Source organism: Agelaius phoeniceus, chromosome 1 (assembly GCF_051311805.1).
Source record: "Agelaius phoeniceus isolate bAgePho1 chromosome 1, bAgePho1.hap1, whole genome shotgun sequence".
NCBI lineage: Eukaryota > Metazoa > Chordata > Aves > Passeriformes > Icteridae > Agelaius > Agelaius phoeniceus.
Genome location: NC_135265.1, coordinates 126,733,258 through 126,744,310, shown reverse-complemented (window position 1 = coordinate 126,744,310; position 11,053 = coordinate 126,733,258). Strand labels below are relative to the sequence as shown.

Genomic DNA, 11,053 nt, shown 5'->3' with positions numbered 1-11,053 from the left:
ATTGCTCACTGTGCAACAAGAAAAACAAAATTCATAGCACAGACAAGTGTGAATCTGGGTCATGTTTGTTCAGCTATGCCTCTCATGTCTGAAGTCAAAACCCTATTTCCATACTGAATATAAAGAAGGTAGTTGTTATCTCGAGACTGTTTTTCACTTAGTATTTGACATAGACTGAATGGCCAGATTAATTCTCACTACTAAAATCCCATCACATGATTTACACTAGCAGGCACTTGCTGTAAAGTTATATCAGGGAGCTGACCAGGATGCAAAGAAACAGCACCAAAAATTAAACTACACAGCTCAAGAAATGTGGAATCCCTGTTTGCATAGTATTTTTTATAATATTCTTTATAATAACTTTCTTTTGGATGGGCTGTGTAGGATATCTGGTAAGTCTCTGCACCTCCTCTGCTTGTCAGAATCTTTTTCCCTCTTGATCTCTCCTTGTCAACTGTCAGAACATGAGCTCTTAGTTGATTCTTTTCCCTTGTCTTACCTGCTAATAGGCATTTTTCTGACTTACCTCAATAGCAGTCATCCTTACCAAAGAAATAATGGGAAAAAAATATTTTCTAGTTTCATATAGTTATAACTGTTCATTTGCAGTAGCAGGCAGATCAGTGGAAACAAGATAGAAGACCTCAGCTCATCTCAGTAAATATTATTTCTTTTGAAAGTATCTGTTATATTAGTTCAGGAACTTTTTCTATTTCTTTTCACCATTTTACTTTCTTAAAGATTTCTGACTCTTTTTCTTATATCTTGATTGAATTGACATTTAAGAAGTGCTATTTTTAAACACAGCAATCGACCTAAACAAATACAAAAATTTATGCTCTCTAATGACAGTTCGTTGTCTTTTTTGAATAAGTTTACTAAATGCATTCAAAATATTCAGAATTCAGCCAAGAAACATTATCCTGTTATTATGTGAGCAATCTTATATTAATCCATATTTTACTACTTTTAAGCATATGCACTTACCCAGACATAAAATATTCAATATTCTGATAAGCTGGTACTTGTAAAAAATATAGTAGGTTTAACATCTTGTCCTAGATTTTAAGAAATGGGTTTTTTGTGTATTTAACTTTGCATATACAAATAATTGAGCTGAATTTCTGCATGCATAATTCATAACAGGTGCAAATACTCTTTGGGTGATTAGATAAGAGCTAATATTTGTGCTCACAATCACTTTAGGCACAGGAATTCAGGTCAGTGATTTGTGAGCACAAATTACTCAAACTGCAAAGGCAGGTAGACAAATGTAAATCAGACCTTGATTTTGCTGACTGATAGAGCATAGATTTGTTACTGCAAGGTACTGAAAACTTGTAAGAAATTTTGAGAATTCATTATTTGTCTTTTGATCATAAAAAGAGGAGAGTGATCAGCACCTTGCAGATATGACATCCCCAAAACACTCTTTATGAGTGAAGAAACTCACTTTCAGGATACCATTCAGAAAGTATATGTTTAACTTAAAGGGCAAGTGAAGCGTCAATGGATGTGTTTATGTGCTTTAAATTAACTACATATTATCTAATTTGGTAAATAATGAAAATTTTTAAGAGGTTTGTAAAGGGGTAGCAGAAATTAATATCAAAAAGGCACAGGACATTCAGGAGAAGTAAAAGAAATTTAGCATCACAGATTTGCTAGAGAGCATTAGAGCTTTGCATGGATGTTTTAATTCAAATGTAAAGTGGTATTGGGTAACTATATCTTAATCCCCCTTTAGCAAGTGAAGGAAGATCATTTTACTTCTGCTTGATGGAAGTCACAGAATGTTTTAATATGCTTTATTTTTGTTTTATCTTTTCTGAGTAAAAGCAATAGAATATATTTAGGATGAAATGGCTATTTGTATGTAAATGGCAGTTCATTGACTGCAAAATATTTCTTATGAAACCTTTCAGGCTCTGTCTGACAGGAGGCTCAGCTGAACACACCAGCCCTATCATACAGAGGTGATGAACTGAGGCTGAAGGTTCCAGGATTTACAGTTCAAACTGAAGATCAGCTCCCAAGCTCTGCAAAAATGAGAAGCAGAAACCCTGGTTGAAGTCAGCATTGTCAGAGTTTTATAAACCCTGCTGCAGAGCTCCAACTGGGCTGCACTCCAAGAGCATTTATTTGGATAACAACCAAAATAAAATAAAAATTAAACTCTCCCTGTAACCTGTTCTTTTCCTCACTAGTCTTGCAGACTTATTTTAAAAGACCTCCTAGAGAAGGGCTATTTGCTCAGAAAAACAAAAGCTAGAGACTGGTACTAATAAAATATTTTTTGAGTTTTTTGGTCTGTTTCTTTTCTGGACTGAGTTCTGTATATCTCAGTTTTATCTACAATAGCCAATTATATATCTCTGTATATGCTTAAAAATGTTGTATATACACTTTAGTTGTATCTGTTCTAGAGGGAGATTAATACAAGGACTGATAACATAGGAGAAATTTTAAGTGTGATCAGGATAGCATTATTTCTATTCACCAACTTGCCACAGAACATGAAAAGAAAATTCTTTAATGATTAATAACCTTTATTATGCAGGGTATACCATAAAACCAAACTGGGATAAAATGTGTAGATTGAGATCTTAATTAAAATTAATTTAAAATATTGTATATTATTATTTTGGAAGGATGTTTAATTAGAAGACCATGGTAATGTCCCTCATAGTAATGCTGTGTTCTCACACATGAACCCAGTGTTTTCTAGAGAATGTAAATGAAGGTTCCACCAAGTGAGAGAGGACTGACATCGGTGCTCTGACTCTACACAGATGTCAGGCACTCAGTGTGCTTCTTTGGACCAGAGCACAGACTGCAGCCCTGTAAGATTGTATTCCTTCTTAATAGGAACCTGGTCAGAGATTCCCAATGTTAGTATATGATTGGGCAATATAATTGAGTTTACACTCATGCTGCTAGGCTGGATTCTTCATAACTAGTGAGCATATAACAGTTTGCCTGGTAGTACTGACTTTTATTTTTTTTTCCTGATGTTATTCTCTGGCATAAGTCTAAGAAAAGAGGGAATCTACTACTGATGTAAATAAAAAAGTAAAACTCATATTACCAAATTGCACAGTCCATTCTGAACTTCAGTGGTTCTGAAAGAATATAGACAGCTTTTCTTGTTCCTCTGCCTCCTCTCTTCTAGGAGGCAGAGAAACAAGTAAAGCTCTGGACCACGTACCATGAGGTTGTACTGACACCTCCATCTCCCTGATAAACCTCAGAAAATCTGTTCAAAGATGAAGGCACCATAGAATCTCTTTAAAATATATAATAGAAGGAAGTTAAACCCTTCATTTTTAATACAGTCCAGCTAGAATGTTTCAGTGTTACAATACTGTGTCCAACATACTAAAATACATTTTTTTTTAACTGGAGACCTGTGGAGGTCCTTGGTTCTAATCAATCTCTTTTCATCTACTTATATATCATGACCAGCTGCAAGAAACCCTTTTGCAATGAAACTGGAGCTATTTTCTTTCTAAAACAGCAATATGTGAAGCAGATTTTAATTGTTTCTAAAAACTGTATATTTGAAGATGTCCTGTCTTGGGAACACTGATGATTACAGATTAGATATCCTATCTCAAAGAAATGAACTGGAATGCTTTGCTAAATTTAAATTATGCTTTGCAAACTGCATAAAATAGAAAGAAACAGTGTGATTTTTGTCTAGCTTTATAAGGCAAAGGGTTCTTATGAGTTCTGTATTAGTGCCTTGACTTCATCAAGATGAAGATTAAAATGTAATCTCACCTCACAATATCCTTTTAGGGCATTCTTACACAGCTTGAGTTGAACAAAGTGAATTTTAATTCCTTAATTCAGCTGCTGAGGAGCTCACCACAACAGAGAAAAATTCTCAGCTGATGCATGTAGGGAAGACTTGCCACACACAAGCCATTCAAAATTCAAAGACAGAGGAAGGTCAAAAAAAATAAAACTGAAGTCAACCCTTTGTGGTAATCCTGGTATAGTAAGTATTCACTGCTTTCAAACATTAATTAGGGAAGTCCTGGAATTTTGAGTTTAATTCCTCTGCAATGCAGTGTAGAGATGATGTACATAAAGAAGGAAAACTTCCCTCAAACCACAAAATCATACAATGTGATTAATGAAATATATGTAGGTTACAAAAATTAATTTGATGGGTCTTAATAATGAAATAGACCATGAGGAATCCATGATTACTGCTGAGGGTTTTTTTTAATGGGATTTTGTCATTCTGAACTTTATTATAGTTCATTGTAGTCATTTAACCTATATATTATTAGTACCCATAGCAGGGAAATGTAACACAGTGATTCATCTATAAAGACTATAGTAAAGCAGGTAAAAAAAACCAAAACATACCTAATGGACACTGACAGATAATACAAACTACAGAAGAAAAGATGCTTGATCCAAACCATCATCATTAAAGAATATACTTTTTATTGTATTATAGTATTTATTGTGTGCCTATGCAATTCTTCCTGAAAGAAACCTCGATGAGATGAATATATTTTCTCTTGAAATTATGTTTTCCCTTCAAAGTTTTACTTCTGTTGTATCTGGACTTTCTAATGACAAAAAATGATTGATTGATACCAAAACATGAATTTCATCTTAGTGTAATTTCTAATGTGCCTTAGATACATCTAGAATTCGTGGTTGAACCACCACATATTTTAACTTCTCAAAAAACTGGCAAGTTTCTTTTTTTCTGCCTTCAGAATGGCAAAGGCTTGGCTTTTGCTGACCTGACACTTTACAACTATGAGTTCCTCTATTTGCTTTTTTTTCTGTAAGCTGCCTGAATAATTTGGAACCAGTCACTTCAGGTTTTTATGCCTTGGTCTCCCTACTTTTTTTTTTAATGGATTTGATATTGGCCTATTTTTATATAAAGTCCTATTTCTTTTTGCTGTTTTCAGCAATTGAATTTTCTATTATCACCAAAGCAATGAGAAAATCTGCCGGTGAAGTTAGACACCTATTTTTTTCCTTACTTGTGTTGCCTTCTGGTGAATTCAGTGGTAAAGCACCAACTGGCAAATAAGTGCAGAACATTTTAGCCAGCATGTGGTGTGTCAGATGCTGAAATGTGATGCTATGTGGCAGTATTTTATCACTAAACAGCATTGTCACACAGCATACACAGTTGCCTGAATTAAAGTGGGCCCAGAGAGCCTCAGCTAACAAGAGCAATACATTTGACTTGATTTTTACAGCTCATCAGAAAGGCAAATTATTTTAATCATGACTATATCTGTTGTTGCTTTTAGGTGAAACATCGCATTTTCATTTGTCCATTCAGCTTAGATTTTATTGAAGACACTGGAAATTTTATCACAACCTTGATGGATTTTTAATTAATCTTAAAATCACTTATATGTTAGAAATTAAAGTCTTGTTTCAACAGCTCTTAATTTTATGACTAACTCATATTTGTAAAAGGATATTAATGCCAATGTTGTTATTCCATGTATATGATCTCCTGATAACATTATTAAAGTGTCTAAAACAAGTAAAAATTAATACTCACTGTTTTCTATCATGGTTAGAGATATCAATAGAAGGTCTTTTAGGGTTTAATCACCTTGTCTTCATGTTTAAATAAATTTCAAAGTCTGTCCCTGTCTGTAGCAGTAAGACTTAAACCAGTAGAATTTGGTATCCCAGCCCTGTTATTTATTTTATAAGTCTCACATAAGTACATGATTCTTTTGTTTATGTAGCTGTTTTCAGAAATGAAGATGTTATTTTATTTGTGCATATGGAGCAGCCTTGGAATTCAATGTGATGACCCTTTACAAAAGCCTGGAGAAGGCTCCTGCCTGCACTCTCCTCTGTAAGGATGTCAGAGTGTGAATTAAATGTTCCAATTTTTTTAATAGCTGTAAAAGGCTGAATGGAAGTAGACTTTGTACTGGTTTTATGACTAATGTGGGAAACTAGCCAAAGAGAGCTCTGAAAGGTTAGAATGACTTTGATAGTGTTGGTGCCTGATCATTGCATAGAATATTAATGTGACAGACAGGCGCTTTGTAAAGTCCTATTTTAAATGAGGTAGTGACTTACCAGAAGGAAAAGGTATTTCAGAGTTCAAGTCTGAGTAATTTCACTGTTTATAATTCCTTGCCATTAGCTTCCAAAGACAATGATTATTTTCTATTCTAATATTTTGCATGCAGTAACTTTATAGCTATTTTACAGTATATGTTACCAATGTGCATAAGAATTAGACTGCCATTGAACTAATTTTGATTTAATTTGACATGTCAGAAGCCTTGACTCAACATGTGTTCCGCCATGACCATTTAACCACTGTCAGTAGAATCCAAAAGCCAATTTTATACCCTCCCTAAAACCTTGCCTATGAAACAGAACTCAGACACTGACACAATTATTTCATTCTGGTTTTAGTGACAAATTAAAACTGACAAAGAGGAAAGAAAATTAACAAACTTTGAAAAGGAAGCATGTACAGTTTAATGGATTAATCTCTAAATTCACCTGCCATCTTTCTGTTTCTCTAATAATCCTCAAAAAAAGAACTAATGAAGAACAATGAACACAGGAGATTTCACAATGGCATATTTAAAAATCTACCAGTTTCCCCAATATTAGCTCATTTGAAAGGTATAGTTAAGCCCCAAGTGTTTTCTTCATGTGAAATACAGTCTACAAAGACTCATAGCAGTAAGGGTTTTTAAAAGTTAATTATGTGAGAAATTATGGATCTTATAAAATAAAGTCATGGGTTATTGGAATAGGATCCCAATATTACCAGGTGGAACATGCCTGGGCTCTTCTGGCCCTTGCTGCTTGACCAGAGGTGGCAACTGTGGTGTTTTCACCTCAGAGACACCCCTGGCTGGCTGGATGTTGCAGCTGGCACTTGGAACAAGTCCAGGCAAGCAGGAATTCAGTTTTTACCTCTAATGGAAAGGCTTTAGGCGAGGTGAAGAGGAAAAGGAGATGGATTGTGTTGGAGGGTTAACCCAGAGTTTTATTCCATGGTGACAGATCTCCAAATCTTGGTAACAGCTCCAACAGAATCCAAACCCCATGGTCCCTGGGTCTTTTCAAGCCAGGGGAAAGGGGAGGGGAAGGGGTAGGTGTGCCACCAACCAGGTGGGAGGGGGGCAGTCTCAGAGGACAATGACACCTGGACTGGCCAATGACCCCAGGGCTGAGGGGCATCTTCTGAACTTGACCAACCGGATGACGCCCTTGCTGGGATGTTAAGATGGACGGACAGCACTTAGCAAGGGGGAGGGGAAGGGAGAGGTTGGCACACCTGAGGGACTGGGAAAGGTGAAACAGGATATTGCTTCACACTGCAACAATGGGTCTTTATCACAAGCTATAGGTTTCATTTCATAATGTGAAAAAAAATAATTTGTTTAGCTATCATTTATCCTGTTTTTAAGTTTGGTAGACTTAAAAAAGCCCTGCATGGTGTGGCTGTATATATAGTTAATTTCAATATTTGCATAAACATTCTTATCAATAAAATTGTGTGGCTTACAATTTCACCATACCTCCCTGCTTTTTTGGGGGCAGTTTCCAAGTCCAGATCAAATTCTTGTCTCAGTGGCCACAGGTTCACATTTCTCTCTTACATGGTTGTCTTGCTTGCTCCTTTAATTTATAGAAAGTGTCCCATACTCCAGCAAAACACTTGGTTTTGACTACCTATTCATTTTGGCATTTTGCTCCTCTGTTTGTCTTTTATCTCAGTTCTTTACTTTAATCATACTCTAGTGGTTCCTGCCTTAGAGACAATTACCTTTACTTCAGAATCCTTTACATAAAGATCTAACTTTTTTTTTTCTTGAGAAAATGAGCAGTGATTAGCAAAGTGAATTCCAGGGCTCCTCATTTTCTAATTTGCATCTGAAAGTGGATACACTTATCATTCCATAAAAATTCCAGTTCTCTGGACTCAAAAGCAGCATCATGAACAAGTGCTTGGCTGTACAGTGCTCATGGACTCCATATTTTTTTCCTGACATTCTCTTAATACTGCTTTTTAAAAATTGCTTAATTACCTTCTGCAAAATACGGTACCCTTCTCTGTAGACAGACTACTGTAGATTACAGTTATATTATTGGCTTTTTAAAAAGGTTCAGGAAAAACAACTTCAGGAGCAGTGAAGGCATAACAGAGGATAAACACTAAAACAGAAAGGGAAACCTAGGGTAAAGTAAGAAGCTGTGACTTGTCCAACAGTTTTCAGCTGTCTGATAGGTGTTGGATGCTGCCAAAACTTCACAAAATGAGCAGTGCAGATTTACACATAGCTCAGTCAAATGATATTTTTGCACATAGACATAAGTGTGTTTGTCAGGATGAAACTTTACAGTTACACTTGGATAGCACAGCATTACTGTAAAGTGGCATTTCAGCAAGTTTATTTATTTGCCATCAATGTATAATATTTTAACTTAATTTTATTGGTATCCCTGAGGTAAGATAACTTGAACTTTTCCCTATTTTTTGGTTGGCTAATTTTAATTTTTAAACTAGTTTATTCATTAATTAAAAGACCAACCCCCATGCCATTTTATAATTCTAAAGACAGGTAATTGGTTGGGTTTTGTTTTGTAGGGGTTTTTTTGTTTGCTTTTTGTTTTTTCATTGGTTAGTTGGTTTGGTTTGTTTGTTTGTTTTGGCTTTTGCTTGATTTTTTGTTTGTTTTGTTGGTTGATTTTCGGAGTTGTTTTTGTTTGGTTTTGTTTGGTTTTGTCTGTTTTAATTCTTGATTAACCCAAGATTTTGACCCCAATTTCATTGTCTGGTAATGGTAACAACAGATAGTTTTTCATGTAGAATGACAGTACTCTGCTTTACAGCAAGCTGCATGTTTTAATTACATATCAGTCTGGAAATGCAAGCCATGAAAAACAAAAATAAATCACACTGCAGATTAGGCAAGACATTGTCATTTTGATAACAAATATACATTTGTTATCATGGCACTGGAAATAAAAAAGGAATAATTACATCAAGAGTAATGAGCAGTCAAGGTTATCTGAGCTTGTTAGTACCCAAGGGATGTGTGGCTGGATCAGAAGGAACAGAAGCACAGTAGGTCCAAAGTTGCTGGTACTCTACATTGATCATGGTCCTGTGAGAAGGTTTGCTGATATCCCAGACTTGAGGTTCCCTTTGCTGGTTCAGGTGGCGCATTAGCAATAAGCTTAACACACACAGTTCTAGATTTCTTTCAGAAAGCTGCTCCTGGAGGATAAAAATAAATTGTCTATTAGTTTCACTATTGAAACTCTTTGTCCAGAAAATGAGGCTCCTATGTTCTGCTTGGCTTAGAAATCTTAAAACTTCTGCATCTCATCTAGATTCTCCTCCTCAGACTAGGATCCTTGTCTAAGTTTGAAAGACAGGTGCCTGCTAAGGAAGGCAGAAGCCTCTCTTGAAATGGAAAATTTAAACCTCTGTCCTCCAAAATTATTATAATTTTGAAATTAAGGGGCTCTCAGGCAAAGATATGGGAGTAGGAATATCAGTTCTTTATAAGGAAAAATAATAAAAAAAAATAAAATAAAAATGCAATAATACGAAACAACATTGACAGAGTCAGAACACAACCTGACACCTTGTGGGTCAGGGTGTTGGTAGCAGTCCCATTAAATGGTGGCTGCAGCCCTCCTGGAGTGACAGATGTGATTCTGTTGGAGCAGTGATCCTGTAGATGGGTGCAGTTTTCCTCTGAATGTCCCATGGGGGTGTAGATGGGCCAGGTCTTCTGGGAAGCCAGTGGGAAAAGAAAGCTGCTCCTCTGGGAAGCCAGTGGAAAAGGTTGTCTGCAGTGTTCCAAATCTCAGATTGGCTCCTCCCCTTGGCTGGAGCATCTCACGATGGGATGATGTAATTTTTTCAGTCATGCAGTGACACTCAATGGCCCATTAACAGAAGATATCTTCCTGGAGGGAGGATTGACTGTGGAAGAGATAAAGAAAACTGCCCCACCTGGTTTTAACAGGTGGCCCAATTAACAGAAGATAGCTCCCCACCTCTAACAAATGGCAGTATAATACACACCTCTGGCCATATCTTGGATTTGCAACCTGAGACAATCCTAAAACACAGGAGTCCAATGTGTAGGAATTTAGGTTCTTTCCAGACATGTTGTAGATGTATTTTGTATGCATTATTTAGACTTTTTTACCTGCTTTAACAGCACAAGTGCCTATTTTTCTTCATTTTATGAGGAAAAAATTTTGTTCCTGATAAAACTTTACACCAAAACAAAGAAAATCCTTGCAATATTAAGGAAGGCCTTAACCGTATCTTCTTTGTCTCATTATTCCTAATGTTCTTTTCAGGCATGCAAAGCTTGAATGACTAAACCAGGCATTTAAGGCTATAAAAATCATGGTTCATTTTATAAGAAAAATAAGCCTCATTTTCTTGTGCTTTCTAACATATTACCAATGTCCCTTCTCTCTTTCAATGCCCTTCTCAGACTATAGATACAAATTTTCACTATGTTTCTCAAAGTAACTGGATCTCCTTCAAAAAATTGTTGCATTTAATTTTCTATGATATAACTTATATATATATTTTAATGACTATTACGACAAAAGTTATTCCTGCTTATCCAGCATAAGGTGATCTCTACCACCTTATTCTGAAAACCAGCCTGAAAGCCAACTTACTGCATGATTAAAGCTGTCCAAAATCTGTTACACCCCAGGGAAAAGTGTGTCCCCCATAGAAACCCTACTCAATTCCATCTTTCCAGTTTTCTTATTCAACTGTTCCTTTTTTTTTCCTTAAGTATACCGTCATCCCCATAAGATTGGCACTGACATCAGGGTCAGCTCTTGCCCTGTACTACTCCTGGGCAATCAGAAAATGGAAAGCAAGTAAGGACATGAATGGTAGACATTGGACTAAGTTAGATGACCCTACAACCAGGTTTTGTAACCTGGTCTCATGACAAATGAAGAAACTGTAAAAAATAACATTAAAACATTAACCCAAATGTAGCAGAAGATCCATCCATATAAG

General features: G+C 35.9%; 1 long non-coding RNA gene across 1 annotated transcript; it reads left to right on the top strand.

Moving 5' to 3' along the window:
- The first annotated feature begins 262 nt into the window (after nucleotides 1–262).
- LOC143696131 (uncharacterized) lies at nucleotides 263–2,306 on the top strand. Its single transcript, XR_013185542.1, has 2 exons — nucleotides 263–395; nucleotides 1,929–2,306. It is a non-coding gene; the product is annotated as an uncharacterized LOC143696131 (long non-coding RNA).
- The last annotated feature ends 8,747 nt before the right edge of the window (nucleotides 2,307–11,053 follow it).